A 19,434-nucleotide genomic window follows, 5' to 3' on the forward strand; every position below is an offset into this window, starting at 1 on the left:
AAACAAATCTTACAAATCTACCACACTTCATTAAATGTTACGCTAAATCTAAACGTCTGCTTTTAAAACAGATATTATAATCCATCGGTGATATTAAAGCCACTAATATCAGCACATGACACACCACATGAGTTGTCATTTTTCAGAGCATCGTTCTACATGTTTTATCGATGTTGAACCTATGTATACATTTTGTCGATCGCCATTTAGCTGGATGCTTCCTCCGTGGCACAAGCAGTCTGATAGAGTATATTTTTGATTTTTTAAGAAATAATCTTAATTTAGAAGATAGGCTCGAAAGGAGAAGCAAGCCTTGAGCTGAAACAGAAAAGCACGTGTTTACTGTGCTTTCACTGAAGCCGTGACATGGCAAAGAGAGTCGATATGAAGCAGAGCTGAGAGCTCGTGGGTGAAGGCAGCCTAGCTGGTGGGGACAGAGGGCTATAAGGGCTCTGCTCTTCCCAGGCTCCTGCCTTGCCTCCGTTCTGTCCCCACAGAGTGCACACCGTCACTTATTCTAAACATACGTGATGCTCGTCGTGCAAGGGTTGAGCTGTTGACCGTGGACACCCATCTCCCAACACAGTCCACAGTGACAAAGCATCGGCAGCCTCCAGAGAAAGGGCCTCCCGGCCTCAACGTGAAGACCACAGCGTCGCTTCCAGTATGTAAACGTGAGTCATTCTAGAGCAGTATCTGGCCGGCTCTCCTGCTCGCGGCTTCAACGCCAGCCACACCACTGCCAATCCTGACCTCTCCCTTGAATGGGAAATGCTTCTATACCACTAACCACCCACATCTCCTTTTGACCATCTAACAAGCACCTAGAACTTTCAGTCTCCCCATCCCTACCTCCAAGCCAGCTCCAGCCCCCGCAAGAATCTCCAGGGAACAGCTGTACCCTTCAGTTTACTACACCAGAAACCTTTCAGTCACTCTTGCCTTATTTCCTCCTAAAGCTTACCCCACTGGAAAATCCTGTAAGTTCTACCTTCAAAATACTACGTAATATGGCCATTTCTCACCAATATGGGGCATTTTAAAAGGGCTTCTATCAGAAAACAGCACTGCATTAAGACATTCATCAGTGCCAAGCTTCACTTTTCCAGCTGTATACTTTATCAACTGAAAAACTGGAAAGTTATATATTTGAAGTTTAAAGACATATTTTCATACATTTAATCTATTTCTATAGCTTGCTTGTTTATATGTTGTCCTATGTAATTACAAAGTCATCAGGGGCACCTGGGTGTCTCAGCTGGCTAAGCATCCAACTCTTGATGTCAGCTCTGGTCATGATCTCAGGGTCGTGGGATCAAGCCCCACATTGGGTTCTGTGCTGACAGCACGGAGCCTGCTTGGGATTCTCTTTCCCTCTTTCTCATGTTCTTTCTCTCTCAAAACAAGTACATAAACTTTTGAAAAAGTTGTTAAATCAGGGATGGTTCAAAAAGAGTAAGGTAACAGTGGTTCTAGATCATTCCTCCCATGGACCACCCAGCCTGGTGAGGTCCCTCTTCTCAGTCCATGCGGCAGCAATTACGCACCCGGTTTGAAAACCAACAATTCCAGGGGAGTCCTGGCCATATCTCGGTGGTGTCCCACAAGCGTCCTGACGATGACTTATCCCTACACAGTAATACAAGACTAACGACCAACACGTACTTAGTACACTTAATTATGTATTTATCGTCCTCCTTCCCAGAAATGACAGTCTCAGTTCTGACAGCATCAGTGTTAAAAATCAGCTCTTGCTCTATCTGAAAACTGACAGTTCCATTTCACCCGTGACAGCCTACAGTTATCACATAAAATATATAATGTGAACCCAGATCACTGATGTGAACACTGGATGTCACTGCATGGAGGGGTTGGGTGAATAACATCCAGTGAGGTAGAAATGGCCATAATCACATCTCATTTGTGTCAGAATAGTGGGTATTGTCAGGAAACAATGACCCTACCCATTCCCACTCATCTTTACAATATGCACGTGCACGCGTGCCCACACACACACACACACACACACACACACACACACACATCACTGAACACAGCATCCTTTTCAATTTTAGTATCTTAGAGCGCATCGCCAGCTTCACTGGACTGTAAACTGTACTTTGTGGGTACTGGCTTAAAATGACATTTTTAGTCAAAATGTAGAGGTAACAGAAATATAAAGATTTGTGAAATTATGTCATATTTTATAATGGAGTTTGTAAAAGTAAGTGTGTATCGTAAAGTTGAAATAGTTTGACTTCTATCAAGTGCAAATGTCAGATGTGTGTGTAAAAGTAAGTATCGGTATACGTGTATGTACATGTGTAGAGAAAAACGCTACACACAATAGAGTACACAGCATTTTAGAAAATCATGAGAAAACAAAACCTTAAATCTTTGATGTTAAGAGAAATTAAATTCAAAAACAGGAATTAGTAATGATTATGTGAAGAGTTAAATTCCTGCTTTTACTGGAAACCAATACATCCTTCTCAAGGTAAGTCAGTCCTTCGTGTGTTGGGTGTGACAGATCGGGTCAGGAAAGCCCAGGCAAGAATGGCTGAGCTCCCGGTCACGGCAAACAAAGGGGTCATTGGCCATCCCGGCAGCTGATAAAAGCTTTGGATCTTGAGCAGAACAGAACACGGCACAGGGTGTGCTCAACAGGCCCCCAGTTAGCCCAGAGCCCTCCGGGTGGCCACAATCCACACAGCCCGACTCAGTGCCTCACCCCCGGCCCCTGCCCACACCCCAGACCTGGAGGAAGGACGGGCTCTCTGCTGAACGGGGAGACGTGAGCTGGTCTCCACACGGTTCAGCCACTAAGCATCACGTCTGGAATTTGCTGTCTCGTGGGTCTCTGTGCATCTCTCAAGCTGCAAATGCCACATGTAGGGGGACTGACGCAGCAAAGACTTATTTTCTTTAAAGTCATCAGTTAAGAGAGAAATTATTTTAAAAAAATAGCATGTGCTCCTTTGACCAGTTCATTTTCATTCCACACGTGAAAATGTACATTAATGTTTCAAACTTTAGTTCTAGAGAGAACTCCTTCCTTATGATTCCTGGTACACAGACAACGCAGCCTTTTACAAAAACAAAGAAAACCCAACCAAGATCTTATCAATTATCATCTAAAATATTCAGTTTTTGGTCACTCTAAGGTGAAGCAAGAATGTGAGAAGTCTGGAGGCTGAGAGCATAATCCTCCTATTTGGTTAAAAAGTTCCCCCCCCCACACACACACACAGTTGTCGGCAGTCATCTTGTCCACAGTTTATTTGGCCATAATTTGTATTTTAGCTATTTTTTATGAACACAGTAACTCTCTTTTTTAAACTCTAATATCATTGGTTTATCCATTATTTTATAAAATTAAATAGCTGTGATGGCAAATGGCACTGCCATAAATAGCTTTGGTACAAACAGCCAAGTAATTCTGGAGGGGCATGCCATATACCTGTCGGATAACCCAAGTGTGCAAGGTATTGGCTGGAGCCCCCTAGTGGTGAGAACTCCCCCTGCGGGTGCCCCAGGCAAGAAAGGCAAGAGGCACTGAAGGAGCCAATTCAATTAATCCCGCAGGTTGACTGAGAAGCGGAGGTTGTGAAGCGCGCGCGCGCGCACACACACACACACACACACACACACACACACACACACAAAACCTTCTGTACATTCACCGGTTTTAAGTCATTTGTCACTTAGCATAAGCTTGCCATTAGAAAGTTAGCTATTTTGTCAGAAAACAACAGAGGGTGGCTCTGATGGCAAGAACAAAGACAGCATCTTCTAGTGTTTTCAAGACGGAGCCAAGAGAGATTACCTGACGGAAGATGCAGCAGACGTCACTTTGGAGGGATCAGAGCAGGTGTCATCTCCTCGCTGGGATGCCAGGAACGAGGGGAAGGGCCAGGCGCCCCCAAGGGGCTCTAGCAAATATCCCAGGATCCCTCTCCCTGCAGTTTCCTCTCCCACCACTAAAATTAAAACTCAAATTGGAAATCCCGCCAGGGAAACACGCCGGGATAGATTTCAACAACGTCCACACACCGGGCCAGGCACACAGCTGCTCCAGAAGAGCATGTGCTGTGTAGACTCAGCACGGAATTGGAGGGAAGCCAATTGAGGAAGGGAAGGTCTGCAGCCCAAGTGACCTTGTTTCCTACGAGTCCATGCAGAGGCGGCTGCGGGACAGGAGCGGGGGCATCACCGAGAAACAGGACAGGGAAGGGGAAGGTAAAGCATGAGTGCGCTGGACGCAAGACAGTCTCTGCCAACCGGGCCAAGGCTCGTGGAGCCTAGGGTGCAGGGATCCAGCAGTAATTCCTCAGAAAAGCATTCTAAGCAAGCCAATAAAACACTGACTAAATCAACCCAGAAGCCTGAGGTTCTGGGTGCCTATCTACAGTGCCAGACCACTGGGTGCCTATCTACAGACTTCTCAAGGTTGAGAAAAACAAGCCTCTACTGTTTTAGCCACTCTAGGTCATACAGTGTTCCAAGACAATCTCTGAAAGCGTGAAAATAAAGAAGACAGGACACATTCACACACTTTCCTAAAACTTAAATCTCCAGAGACCTCAGCCAGGTGGGCAACAGCTCTAAATACAGCAGAAGCTAACAAGATACGCCTCCTGTGCACGGAAGCCCAGGGCCATGAAACAGACCTTGTGCACTCTATCCCCAAAGAAATTCTGCAACTCTCCTGATGTTTGGAATTAATCCTAAGACTTCAGTTCAGAAGGATGTGTGCCCATGTGAGTGGCCCCCTAATGAAGGCACTGGAGGGGCTCACTAGGAGGACCAGGAAGGAGGAATGTCCTGAATGAACTGGGACAACACTTATCACCATGGTGGATGATGTGCAAGCATAGATAAGTGCCACACTTATCAGACGGCCCACACTTCGCCTGGGAACACAGGGAAGACACACAAAGGAAGGGGTTAGAATGAAAGGTGATTAGTACAATAGTAGATGTCTACAGAGAGGGTTATAAAGGTTTGGAGGGATATGGAAGGATCTGATTATAGCAATGTAGGATACTTAGCTTATGAAAAATAAAATTTACAACTCAAAACTCTTGAGGGCATCACTGATCATTACCCAGTATCAAGTGTTCCCACATCAAAAATGCACGCGCGCGCGCGAGCACACACACACACACACGGTCTAGAAATACTATAGGAAAACATCTGTTTGCTTTTCTGTAATTACAATTTAGTGTTTAAAACATCTTCTCTGACAATTTAAAATAAATTTCAAAACTTCGGTGAATACTAGATAAGTGTCCTTTTTTTTTAGACTGACTTCTTCCATTTTTAAAGCTTCTAGTCTTGAGGGCAATGTGACATTTTATTCAAACAAATACCGCCAAGAATTTGAGCTGCGTGCTTTTGCTGACAATAGCAGGAATTCTGTAGAATACGATATATGTGACGTGGTTATTTTTCTTGTTTCCGAAGGGGAGTTGCTGTGTATGGGCATGATTTTTTTGTGATCTTTTGTGTTCATAAGAGGCCAGATCAAAATAGATTTAACGCATAAGAAAAAGGTGTGGTACTATTACTTTGCAGTCGAAGTGCATTACGCCATATTTAGTTAAGAACAAGGCAAATATATTAACATATATTTAATTATGTTAATTAAATTAACTTATGAATTAACATATATTCAATATATATTTAAAATATATAGACACTTATATAAATATATGTATTAAAAATTAAAAATGTGTCTTCTGTTAACACATAACAAAACAGATTATTTTTTATAAACGTTATGTAAAACTGTACGATTTTAAAGCAACGCTGGATTCTAAAAGGGTGGTAACAACTACCATAATGCATATCCCTGGAAAAATGTGCAAATAGGGGAAATGATGAAACAGCACTCGGATTACCTTTGCCAGTGTTATACCTTATTCTTAGTATTTTTAATTTGAAATTAATTTGAAATTAATTTGAAATTAGTAATTTCAAACGAGGAGCCTCAGGTAACAACATGTGCATGTGAAATGTGTATTGGAATATCACTGCTCAAATTTGGAAGCATCTGTGTTCCGTCATGAAAACCTGGTTGATGATGAGGAACCAGTCAGACGCGGAGGTAACACACCTCATTCCTCAGGTGAGAGCGGTGCTGTATTTCCTTCCTCTGATTAAATAGGAGCAGATGCTCGCGCTCATTTGCTTAAAACAAACGGAGGTCTGCCCTCTCCCCTGCTCACGCCTGCTCTTCTCAATCTCTGGTAAAGTATCAGCTGCGTGCCAGGCGGGGTCCAGGTTCCCTGCCAGCACTGACCTCTGTGAGACTCCTGACAACCCCAGGTAGGCAGCTAGTCTGCTGGTACCCAAGGTCCCAGGAACCGGGATGGGCAGGAGACAGCCTCACACATGGGGAGCACCCTCCTGCCCCTGCACCTGCAGGACCCGGTGCTGGCCAAGGGCCTAAGTTAGAGTGAATGCAGACAGGAACACGTTTGTCCCCTCTCAGCGGTATGTCCAAAAATATGACACCAACATTGATCTTTAATTTGTTTATCGGAGAATCGCACATTTATGCAGTATGTGGAGACAGGGTCAATAAGAAGGTATTTAAGATTAAACAGGGTCATAAGAGGGGGCCTGATCCGTAAGATTAGTGTCCTTATAGGAGGAAACATCAGAGAGAACTCTCTCTCTGCATGTGAGGACACAGCAAGCAGGTACCACCTGCTCCATAAGAGAATGCGCCAAAACCATGACTGTGGACTTCCTCGTGACCAACATGAGAGAAAACACATTTCTCATCTTTGAGCTACCGAATCTGCAGTATCTTGTTACACTGGCCCAATCGAACTAATGCAGAATGTCAAGATCCTCTGAACCAAGTGACACTATTTGCAAAATAAAGAAGACCGGAGAACAGTGACCTCAGAAGATTCAATCAGCCGGGTCCAGAATGGCTCATACTCTGTGGCACGAATGACCCTGCCTTCTCCACAAATACATGGTAGGAGAATGTAAAAGGAGAGAGACTATCATAGACTAAATGGGCCTTACAGACTAAAACTCAAATGCAACGAGCAGAACTTGTTTGAGTCCAATTGAGTAGATGAGTGTCTCAAGATATTTCTGAGGCCACAAAAAACAGGTTATGGATATTAGGTAATATCAAAAAATTATTTGTGCTAAGTATGATAATGATGGTGTAGTTAAATAGTATTTCCTGGAGACATGTTTTTGTGGGTGAAATCACGTATCTATGGTTTGCTCTAAAGCACTCTAGTTTTATTTCTTTTTATTTTTAATGTTTATTTACCTTTGAGAGAGACAGAGTGTGAGCAGGGGAGGGGCCAAGAGGGAGGGAGACACAGAATCCAAAGCAGGCTCCCAGCTCCAAGCTGTCAGCACAGAACCCGACGTGGAGCTTGAACTCATGGACCACGAGATCATGACCTAAGATGAAGTCAGACGCCTGACCAATTGAACCACACAGGTGCCCCCTAGAGCACTCTAGCTTTAAAATGCAATTGGTGATATGAGAAAGAATGAAATATGGCCTTTTGTGGCAACATGGATGGAAGTGGACAGTGTTATGCTAAGTGAAATAAGTCATACAGAGAAGGACAGATTCCATATGTTTTCACTCCTATGTGGATCTTAAGAAACTTAACAGAAGACCATGGGGGAGGGGAAGAAAAAAAATGGTTAAAGAGGGAGAGAGCCAAAACATAAGAGACCCCTAAAAACTGAGAACTGAGGGTTTATGGGGGGTGGGAGGGAGGGGTGGGTGGGTGATGGGTATTGAGGAGGGCACTTGTTGGGATGAGCACTGGGTGTTGTATGGAAACCAATTTAACAATAAATTTCATAAGAATAAATAAATAAATAAGTAAGTAAATAAATAAATAAATAAATACAATGCAATTGGTGAGATGTTGGTAGTTTTGGAAGCTTGGGTCATGGGTATGTGGGATTTCATGATACCTTTAGCTCAATCTTGTAATGCTGGGGGAAAAATGTTTTTTAAAAAAGCATGCTGTTAATACGTAGGCAAGGAAAGATTGTCTCATAAGAGGGAACTGCGTGTGGAGAAGCCACAAGTTGACAAGGACCACCTACATTCTGTCTATATTCAAGGCAATGAGAGCCCTTAGGGCTCCGGGGGACAGCAGGTGCCCTGGTAGGGGATCCAGGATGGCTGGGGTCAAAGAGGGGCAGCCCCACCTGCTGGGTTAATGAGGATTCCTCCTCTGTCTAGCCTCCCACAACCAATGGAAACCATTCGGGAAAAGAAAAGGAGCAAATTCTGGAGCCAGAGTGACCTTTCTTGAATTGCCAGTAAGGTGGCTGTGCTGACTTTTACGTTGCATGCTAAAAGGTGTATGTATGCTTCCTCCTTTTCTTCCTCTTATGCGTACATCCACATACAGCCTCCCGATGTTTGTCGTCCTGTTTCATTCTTATGTAAAAATGGTTTGATTCTTTGAAATCTATGTCCTATGAATCTATATATGGTAAATGAAGAAATCGTCCTATTAAAGGAGAAAGAAGTAATTAAGTAAAAGAAGCACAAGTGTGTGCGACAGGATAGAGTAAAAACACCCAACATCTGTGTACAGAGGGGAAAGTTTTTGTCCCCAGCCTCTTATAAAAACTTTCTGATGATGTGCTTTTATGAAAACAGACACTTCTGTCCTGAGCATTTGGCTGCTAGGAAAGGTAAGTGTTGTTCCTGAAGGAAGCTATTGCTTTGGGCATGTGAGTTCAATGGAACCGTGCATAATTAACCAATATAAGACAGGAAAACAATGTTAAGTAGGTCAAATGATCACCAGCAGCTCCATTTCTGCGGGTACACGTTTGTGAAGTGAGCTTTCCTCCTATAACCTCACCCTTCCCGCACGGCCATGCAGACATGGGCTCTGGGCTGAGGGCACACCCTGTCCTACAGTAATTTGATCCCAGGTGGCCTGTGTGTAACCCTGTGTCCAAGCAGGCCCAGCTGCTGGCAGATGGTAACACCAGCACCCCCAGGCCACACTTTAGCCCACTGACTTTTGCTCTTACACTCTTTTTTTTTTTTAAGCTTATTTATTTAAGAGAGAGAGAGCGTGTAAGCAGCGGAGGGTACAGAGAAGAGGGAGAGAGAGAATCCCAAGCAGGCTCCATGCTGTCAACACAGAGCCCAATATGGGGCTTGATCTCATGAACCGAGAGATCATGACCTGAGCCAAAATCAAGAGTCCGACGCTCAACCGACTGAGCCCCCGAGGTGCCCCTGCTCTTACACTTTCTCACAATGGCTGTGTTAACACTGGTGATAAGTGGCACCCTCATTCAGACCCAGGAAAGCTCTACACACGACTTAAACATCTGAACAAAGAACAAGAATTAGAACAAACAAAAAAACCTATTTGGACACTATTTAGGTAACGGTTTAAATACTTCACTTGTGAGAACTTTTTATACACAAGGAGTGGACAGCGGGGGACACTGGCAAGCGGAAGCAAGTTTGGACATCAAGACGCACTTTCTTCCAGTGAGGAGCCTAAGAAGAACCACCATGGCTGCCAAGAAGCTTGTGATTTGGGCTCAACATTTCAATCTGCTGTTTTCTCACTGTTGCCAAATCTGCTCTCCTCTTGTCTGCTAAGGTAATCGATCCCTGGCCCCTGGCCCCTGGCCCACTTACCACCCTCCCTTGTCTTGTCTCTCTCCTTCCTGGCCCTTCTCCATCTGTCTCCTCCTCCTTTCTGTGGGCTCCACTTCCCCTGTCTGCTTTCCTGAAAACATCCAGAGTTCCTTCCTCACCCTGTCCCCTCCTCATTCTCTTGGTTCTCTCCGGGTAATATAAGTCGATGTAGGTTTGAACCCATGAACTGCTAGATCATGCCCTGAACGCACTATGCTGGTATTTGGAAACGATGTGCTCAGAGGCCCAGATGTCTTCTCTCCACCTCCACGCTCCCCTGGGAGCTACACACATTTCTAGCTGCAGGCAAAACACTGTGTTTTGGAACATGAAGAGTCTTAGAAAGAATCCTAACTTTTATTTCTTTTTAAGAAACAAGTTGTGTAGTAGTAGTAGTGGTAACAATAATAATAATAATAATAATAATAATACCTTGGCTGGATGGGATAAATATCCATATCCACAAATACTGTTCACCTTTTTCCTGTGGATAGACCATAAAACGCATGAAAATCTGGGGCCACTTGCAAATGGCTGTGGAATAGTTTCTCTGAAAAGTTTCTGTAAAAGTTCAAATTAGTAAGGGCACCTGGGTGACTCAGTTGGTTAAGTGTTTGACTTTGGCTCAGGTCACGGTATTGCAGTTCATAGGGTTTGAGTCCCGCATCGGGCTCTGTGCTGATGGCTCAGAGCCTGGAGCTGCTTGAGATTCTGTATCTCCCTATCTCTGCCCCTCCCCAGCTCATGCTCACTCTCTCTCTCTCTCTCTCAAAAATAAATAAACATTAAAAAACTTTAGAAAAGTTCAAATTAATATACAAGAACATCCAAGTAGGATGAAAAATGAAATGCTGAATGCAAGAGTCCCCCATTAGACGGTACACTAAATCTATTTATGACATCTTAAAATTTTTTTGACTAATTTACCTTAATTGGTAGAATAATTTAATTATTTTTTTTTAACTTTATGAGTCTGGACCACTTAAAAGCATGCTGGATATAAAATAACACATTCTTTTCTAAAGGGCAGGTTCCATGAAGGCTTGGTAAAATTCACCCATTCATTTAAAATATTCATAGAGCACTCATAAAGAAAGAAATGTCTTTAAAGCCCAAAGAAATTGGCTGCAAGTCATGGATTTGGGGAACTGTCCAGACAAAGGAAGGGATTTCCGAGGGGCATATTCTGGTCAACACTCCCAGTAGGTCATGACCTAGCCCCCAAATGCAGCCACTTATTCATTTACTAATAAAAAATGATGCCCCATTGTGTGTCAGGCCCAGTGCTGGGCATGTGGCAAAAATTTAGGGGGAGGTCTAGACAAGCAAATAGGAGGATTGTGGGTCACAGGGGTAGGGCTCAGAGGGATGTGACAAAATGCTAAGTAGCCCGGGGACGACAGGGAGCCTCTGGGTTAGGGGACACCACAGCTTCCCACATCCGGAGACTGCAGGTGGTCTGGGGGCTGCCAGGACAGAGGAGGGGTCCTCCTTATGTCGCGATGCAAGAGGAAGCCAAACATATGGAAAAGGCAGCAAAGAAAATCACCCTTCTTTTCAAAGAAAACTTTTATCTGGTGTTTCTCAGTGCTTGTAACAAATTCCCTTGACAAGAATGACACTATTTAACACAAGTCAATTGGAATGGGTCATCCAAGGATGCTAAAATGTAGAAAATTAGGTAACTTGAATTTAGAAAGACATTAAAAAAACACACACATACAAGATATACACAAAATCCCCGTTATACTTGTTCCAGATTTTCTTTGGGAATGCTATGTTTTTGTTTTTGTTTTTTTCCCCTTACTTACTTTCTTATTTATTTATTTATTTATTTATTTATTTATTTTAGTAAGGGGCAGGACAATATTCAATCGTTGATTGGTGGTAAATATCTCAAATACAGAAATACAGCACATAACTCATACAGAAAATTTCTGGATTAGGAGCAGAAGCAGTGAGTTTCTCCCCATGAAATACCAAGTGCCTAACTTACCAGAGCCAGCACAGAGGCATTTAATAGTGATTATTACTGTTCCAAACAATACTACTCTTATTAAAAAACAAGAAGGACTCAAAATCTTCAGTGGCTTAACTCTCTCATAACAGAATAGCAAAACATAAACTTAGGACGTAAACTTAAGTTCAAATATGGCATTCCTTTCATAAAACATAAATGGTAAATATGTGAAATCCTGCAGTGGAATAACTTCAGTTTTTCTTACCAATGACTGCATTTAAGTGTATAAACAGATGGTCCTGCATACGGACTTCTTGCATTAACTGCTCTGCTTTACGTACACACAACATACATTTCCTCAGTAGGAAATGCTCTCTTTATTTCTTTATTTTTAAATGCTTTATTTTACATAATTTTTATTTATTTATATTTTTTTGAGGTGCGGGGGCAGAGAGAGAGAGGGAAGGAGAATCCCAAGCAGGCTCCTCTCTCAGCGCAGAGAGAAGGTGGCCCTGGGATCATGCCTGAGCCAAAATCAAGAGTTAGATGCTCAACAGAAAGATCCACTCAGGCACCCCAACTCTATCTAATATCTATCTATCTATCTATCTATCTATCTGTTTTATTTATTTTTGAGACAGCAAGAAAGAGAGAGACAGAGTATGAGCAGAGAAGGGGCACAAAGAGAGAGGGAGACACAGAATCTGAAGCAGGCTCCAGGCTCCCAGCTGTCAGCACAGTGCCCGACGCGGGGCTTGAACCCACGAACCGTGAGATCATGACCTGAGCCAAAGTCGGGCGCTCAACCGACTGAGCCACCCAGGCGCCCCCTCTTTATTTTTATATCATTCGTATCTTAAAAGTGAATTTTAGTAATGTTTTAATGAGCACGCTTTCATTATGGCTTTTTTTAAAACTTTTAAAGCTTTTCAAAACTGTATTTGAATTTTTGCCTGTAACTCTGAGAATTCCCTACCAAACGGAGGGGGATTATTTTGGGTGCCCCTTGTTTTACAATTTGAATGGGTAATTCCATTCTAGATACAGGCGATGAGAGTGTGTGCGTGCATGCATGCCCAGTAACTCTCATATACTAGGAAGACCTAATGTTAATAGCATATTCACTAAAAATAATGTTAGCTCTTCAGAACACTGTCGCTGAATTTAACATGGACTGGTTACATCTACAGCCGACCCCTGAACAATGCAGGGCTTAGGGTCGCCGACCCCCATGTGGTTGAAAATCCATGTATCCCTTTGGCTTCCCCAAAACCCAACTAAGAGTAGCCTGCTGTTGACCGGAACCCTCACCGAGAACGCAAAGAGTCAATTGCCACATACTGTGTATGTTGTGTGTATTATATTCTATACTCTTATAAAAGTAAGCCAAAGGAAAATATGTTAATAAGGAAATCATAAAGAAGAGAAAATACATTCACAGTACTGTGTTGTACTTATTGGAAAAAGTCTGGGTATAAGTGGACCCAGGCAGTTCAAATCTGTGTTGTTCAAAGGTCAACTGTACTTGAAATTAGTCTAATTTTCTAAATACTAATATAAGTATTTCAGGACAATTTATATAAATAGCACATAAATCCCTAAAATGACGTGTAACTTGCCACGGGTCCAAGAAATCAGTACTCGAAAGCAAAACTGTTTCCCGCGGCATAGAAGAGATGCTCTGGGAAGTAAAACAGGGCATATTTAGTCCCAAAACCTTTTGGAAAAACTGATGATAAACAGTACTAAATTAGAAAGATGATCACATTTGTTGACAAATGATGTAACTATTGTTACACAAAAGAAAACTAACTCGGGGCTCCGTGCTGAGTTAAGTACCCACCACCCCGATTATATTTTTCACTTGGGACAAAGGTAGCTTGCCTCAGTGTTTGAAATCATCCTACAATTATCAAAAACTCCATTTAGTTTTCAAATCTGTGAGACACACAAAGAGAAGCCTTCCAGGAAGCCTAAGTCATGAAACTATTCCCTTTACCAACCACCGCTGGGTAACCCTATTTGTTCTTCTCTGCAAAAAAGAACAAACCAGGAATTGATCCCTTTGGGATCTCCCACTGTAAGGGAAAGGTAGTGGTGATGTTGTAAAGCAGATAAGGAAATAATGTTTTTATTAACCGTCTGGGCTCTTCAGAGAAGCTCAAATCAATTTCAAACTCTGTTACGTTAATTCCCTTAACATCCCTATGAAGAAATATCAGTAAATATAATGAATTCCCAATATGCGATATAACTGGGGAGTAAAAGCATAGGGCATAACATAACATTCCCAAACGGACCATAAAATTGTAACTTCTTGAGAGAAATAATGCACATGAATCTAAAATACGAAGACGACATTTCCAAGCAGCGCGGGCCCTGACTGTGATCTGGAAGAACAACCCCTGGAAACCTGCACAAACAGCAGCTCACACGTCGCTCACGGTGAACGTGTCCCCAGCCATCAAGTGTGTCCAGTGCTGACCATGGGCTCGGCCGGGTGCCCCCCCACACGAGGCGTACTAACGGGGTACGTGCCTGACATTTCACAGGTTGTAAAATACTGTCGTGTGCGTCGCTTGATTTGATCGTGAGACCGAATCTTCTTCGGCGGCTCACCTATCCCCGGGATCTCCTCTACCTCCGTGTTTCCCTGTGACCCGTGTGCACCGTGGGAATGGCTCTAACACTCCCCTCCCAGGATTACTGAGAGGATTAAACCTATCGCTGATCATCACAGTGCCTGGCACAGAGCGAGTGATACACAGACGAGGAACAGTCTCGCCGAGGTTGTCAGATCATCCCGGCAAACACGTGGGTCAGAAATGCACCTGCCAACTGAGGCGCGGGTCCGGTGGCTTTTTCTTAGCTCGTGCTGATAGGGCCAGGGCTTAAAGTCACTTGCTTAGAGTCCAGGGCGACGTGTTTTGTACGCAAGGCTCCTTCTGACTCACACAAGCTCCACGAGGTGGCCCACGTAAGAGCAGCTGCGTGGAGTAGAGGGGAGTGACGGGAGGCCGCGGAGCCAGCAGGGGGGCATGTGTGTGCTTGCGGCCACCACGATGGCTGGGGGGGCTGGCAGAGGAGGAAGCGGGCTTCGCGCAGTAAGCAACCCTGCGGATGGGGCAGGGGGCCGAGAGATGCGGAAGGTCTGCAGATACAGAGGCGAGAAGACGGCAGCCCCACGGCAACAGAGAACGGCGCGAGGGGAATGTGTGGCCGGGGGCTGCGGGAGGGAGGAGCCATGAAGCCCACCACAGAGACGAGCAGAAGAGTTTTTATCCCATGTTGTTGAAAATCCGAGAAAGAGCTGTTTTGTGGCTGGGTTTAAACAAGGGACAACGTGCTAAACGAGACATTTACGTTGAATGCGGTGATGTTTCACACACACAGCGAAAGTGTGGCGCTGAAGGCAGTTCATGCAGCAAAGGACAGTACACGGTCGTGATCAGCCTGGAAGAAACAGCGAGTTTAGGAAGTACAGCCTGATCGACTACGATCAACCAAGAGAGTGGGAGACTCGTATCTTCTCCTGTTTGCTCAGGCATATGCCTATGCAGTCAAACAGCCTGTGCCGCCTACGTTTTAAAACTGTCGGTACTGTTTAAATGCTCTCTCTGTGTCTCTCTTTCTCTCCACCTCTCTCTGACTTGAATATATGAAGGTCAAGGATCCACTTTATTTGTTGGCGGCAGCGATAAAGAAAGAGGTGTGGGCAACAGGAAACAGCCACGAGCAAGGGTAACACCCCCAGACATGTGGGTGACAAGAGCTAAGAAGAGCCGCATCCTTAGAAGAGAAGGAAGACAAGAGGCCAGGAAGAGAGGCTGGTACGCTTTAGTCGTGAACACAGAGGAAGGAATGGCTTGGTGAAAGAAGATTAACGAGGGCTTTCCCCACGAGAGCGAGACAGAGTGATACTACTGGCAGACCAGGAGATCTGGAGAAGAGAAGAGCTTTGTCAAAGCTGAGGGTCATGCATTCAGCCTGGGACACGACAGGTTTGACTTGACAATGAGACATTTAAGTGGAAGTTCTGTGGGACGAGTGACAGGGCACGTGGAGAAGACCCAGGAAAAGGATGACACTGAGACATATATTTGATAGTCCAAGAGACAGAAGCCTTGTTCCAACTTCCCTGAAGCTGAGTGTAAATCTCCAACAGTCAGACAAGTGAGGCGACCTCAAGTTTTTATCTCAAAATCACAATGTTTGTTGTTAGGCCGAGGAGGGTTTTCTGCCCTAGTCACCTGAATCAACTCCATTCCCAAACCGTGTTATTTTGGACAAAATGGAAACTGGTAAGCGTTAACACGCACAGGATCTATGAAATATCCCACGGGAATTTCATACTGATGGAATGTCAATGGCATCCATTTTTTCCCCACAAGGGCAACGCAAGTAGGATGAGACGTCTGGATTTCCACCTGCCTTGCATCACTTTATGTGTCACCACACCATTTCAGTGACAGCATAAAACCCAGGAGCATTTTCTCTCCTCTCCCTTATCCCCAGAAGCCATAAATGGCTGACGTTTTATCTCATCATGGTGTTGAACGCAGATCCCTAATTAAGATGTCCAGATTAACATTTAAAATAGGGAACGCACTCAAATGCTGTTAGAACTCTCCACAGAGCTTATCAAGAGGGTCAGGATTAAAACAGTTAAGTCCATTATTGACAAAACACACCAAAGACTCTACAGACTGAATTTCAATGACTGAAATTCCATGAAAATAATACATTTCATTAGGGTTGTACTTTGTCTACCTGTGCGTCAAAGATTCAACTCATAATTTTAAAGATATTTGAGGTATTTACTACACACACACACACACGCACACACACACACACACACACACACACACACACAGCCACCCACCTAAATGATTTTTAAATGATACCCAAGGAATGTATACAACTTCAGGGGTTAACAACCCTTGTAACATGGATTTTCTATTTCATCAGGAATTTTACATCTTGAATATTAAGCGACACAGTGAAAACTACTCCTACAATATTAGGTTTTGTACATCTTGAACGGAGGTATTTTTTTCACCAAATAATGTATAACTTGTCAGGAAAATAATCACGATTTTGATTCTCTGTTATCAACCTAATCCTAATCAAGTAGTTGGCTCAGTGGGGTTCTAAGTAACTCCTGGGTAAAATATTGAAAAACTGCACTTAAATGGGATGAACACACAGTGACGTGTCTCCAGGCACGCAGAACCGAGATGTTACCCGAAATGAAGTGAAATGAGCACCCAAATATAGTAAAGTACTCGTGGAGGGAAGCAGATGGAAGCCCAGACTGGTCCTCAGAGCAGTCCTAGGAATGTTTTGCAGAGACACAGACTCAGCCTCTCATTCAATCCCTGAGTTCACTGCTAGGTTCTGACGATTTGTTTTAGTCTCTGTTGGATCCACACTGGAAAGAGCCCCCCTTCCTATTCCTTACACTTCTTTTACCATCAGCCCGTCCCCCATCTCTCTCAAGCTCAGAAGAACTGACGTGAAGCATATGTACAGATATAAATACCTGGCTACTTGGAAGTTAATGCTGGGGCCCACTTCGGTATTTCAATAAATGACTCATAATGTGATTTGATAAAGATACTAAATCATGATTAGTTGCTGCTATTAACGTATGTATGGCCAGAGTGCCCAGTATGTGTATTCATTCAACAAGCAGTTCTTGAATGCCTGCTACATTCCAAGTGCTTTCCTAGGGGTCAAAAACAGGGAAATGAATGTTAAGGGTCCAATCATAAGAACTTAACCTATAGCCAAAAGACACGCTTTCCCGAAGGTGCGCAAATCAATTCGTATCTTCATTCTTGAAATAATTATTGAGCGACTGGCACGAGCTAGGCAATCCTGCAGAGCAGACATTGGGAAACATCAGTCTGTTGCATGGTACGCAAGAAGGGGCTGTTCCGTGCACTCACGTTCTGGTGAGGAGACAGATCAAGAAGAAGCGGATTAGAAATAGAGACAGATTAGGTCTTCCACTGATGCGTATTAATGTATTCCACGATCTGTCAAGTGATCTGCGGTGCAAGAAAAATAAAGCATGGATGAGAGGAGAGTGAGGGGTAGTAGGGTGCCATCTGCTGTAGGGTGTCCCAGGGTGGCTAGTATGGCTGGAGCCCAGTGGGAGAGGGGAGGTGCTAGGGATGAGGTCAGGGAGGATGAGAGGAGTGGACGGGAGACAGGGGTGGCTTGTTCTGGAAAGCAGACCCTTAACTCAGATGGGGGTAAGACAGGGCTTTAGGGACAAGGTGATATGTGAACTGAGCCTCAGGGGATCAGCAGTTGTTCGTAATAAAGGAAAGGAGGGCTTCTGAAGAGCACCCCCTACGGAGCAAACAGCCTTTGTAGTCCTGGGAAGAGAAACCCCTGGGCACATCACAGACCTGCAGGCATCATAGCCTTACTGCTCTGATGGTTACAAACCTTAATCATAATGATGAAATGAATCGTACGTCCTCTCTACCACAGCTCTTTAAGAGGCATGATATAAGCAGGTGGGGACAGGGAACAATAATTAAACAGACCGGCACGGACTCTCACTGAAAATGTTTCATTAAACTTCATTCATCTTCCGGAGTTGACCATAATCTGTCTTCAAAGACCAAGGACTTACCCTGCTGGATATATGCTTGTGGAAGCCATTTTCTACAGAAAAAATGGCAATTATTCCTCAAAGTCAGAATGGTGAGAGAAAAGGAAAATATACTTTCATATAAATTAAAAATTAAAAAGAAAACACCCTAAGATTTAAGACCACATATTACACAACTTGACGTAAACCTTGTCTTCTGTGTCTTCTTCTCCCTCACTCTGCCTCACTGGATGGCCAGTGACCTTCCTCCTGGCCCCAATTTTCAGAGCCCTTCTCAGTTGGGAGGGCCTGGCTGACCACAGCTTTCTCTTCGTGGGCTGGCCAGGGCAGAGGGTTGCCAGATGCACTTTGGTAAAAGACTTACTCGTACTTCCATCCGCTCATTCATTCAACCAATGGTTTTCCCAAAATAATATCGGCAATGTCAGTCCCAGGGTACTGAGTCTTGAGCAGAGGAAATTTGAGTTTTCAGGAGGCAGAGGGGAAGATCATTTGAATGACGAAATTCAGTGACACAAAAACCATGACATGGTAGAAACATCACTTATTCACTGACTCACCAATTTTTTGTATCACTTATTCACCCAACAGGTATTCACTAAGCACCTGGCCTCAGCGAGTTCCTGCACTAGGAACTGGGCAAAAGAGGAAGGCAAGGACCCGGCACATAATCAGAAGCTCACTTAATCCATCACGAAACTTCCCGCTGCCGCTCTGGCCAATTCAGAGGAAAGGACACTGGCATCAGACCATCAACAGAAGGCATCTGGGTGATCATCGAGTATGACCTTCTTCCTCCTCTCTTGACATGTGGGGGCATACATACGCTGGTATGTTAAACAGCTACCCAAAGACATGAAAACAGAAGGTTCTCCTGCTTGGTTGTCATTGTACCACAAAGGACAGACCCTTGAAATCAAGGACTTGACCCAGGATGTGGAAGCTGCCTGATTCACCTTCATCATCCTCACCTGTGTGCCCACCCTCGTCTCTCATCTGCGACTCTAAAGCAGCCTCCTATCTGGTCTCTCTGCTTCCACTCTTCTCCTGGAAGAATCTACTGTCCCAGAAGCACTGTCTGTGATGTTTCTAAAACCTAAGCAAGATGAGGCTGGTTGCCCCAATAAATATACTTCAGTGACTTACTACATCACGTAGAATAAAATC

General features: G+C 44.0%; 1 protein-coding gene across 1 annotated transcript in view; it reads right to left on the bottom strand.

The window, feature by feature from the left end:
* CSMD1 (CUB and Sushi multiple domains 1) overlaps nt 1–19,434 on the bottom strand; it is a 1,645,367-nt gene that overhangs the window by 627,881 nt on the left and 998,052 nt on the right. The gene's annotated exons all lie outside the window — the stretch shown is intronic.

This window comes from Herpailurus yagouaroundi, unplaced genomic scaffold (assembly GCF_014898765.1).
Source record: "Herpailurus yagouaroundi ecotype Mexico unplaced genomic scaffold, PumYag 181, whole genome shotgun sequence".
Taxonomy (NCBI): Eukaryota; Metazoa; Chordata; class Mammalia; order Carnivora; family Felidae; genus Herpailurus; species Herpailurus yagouaroundi.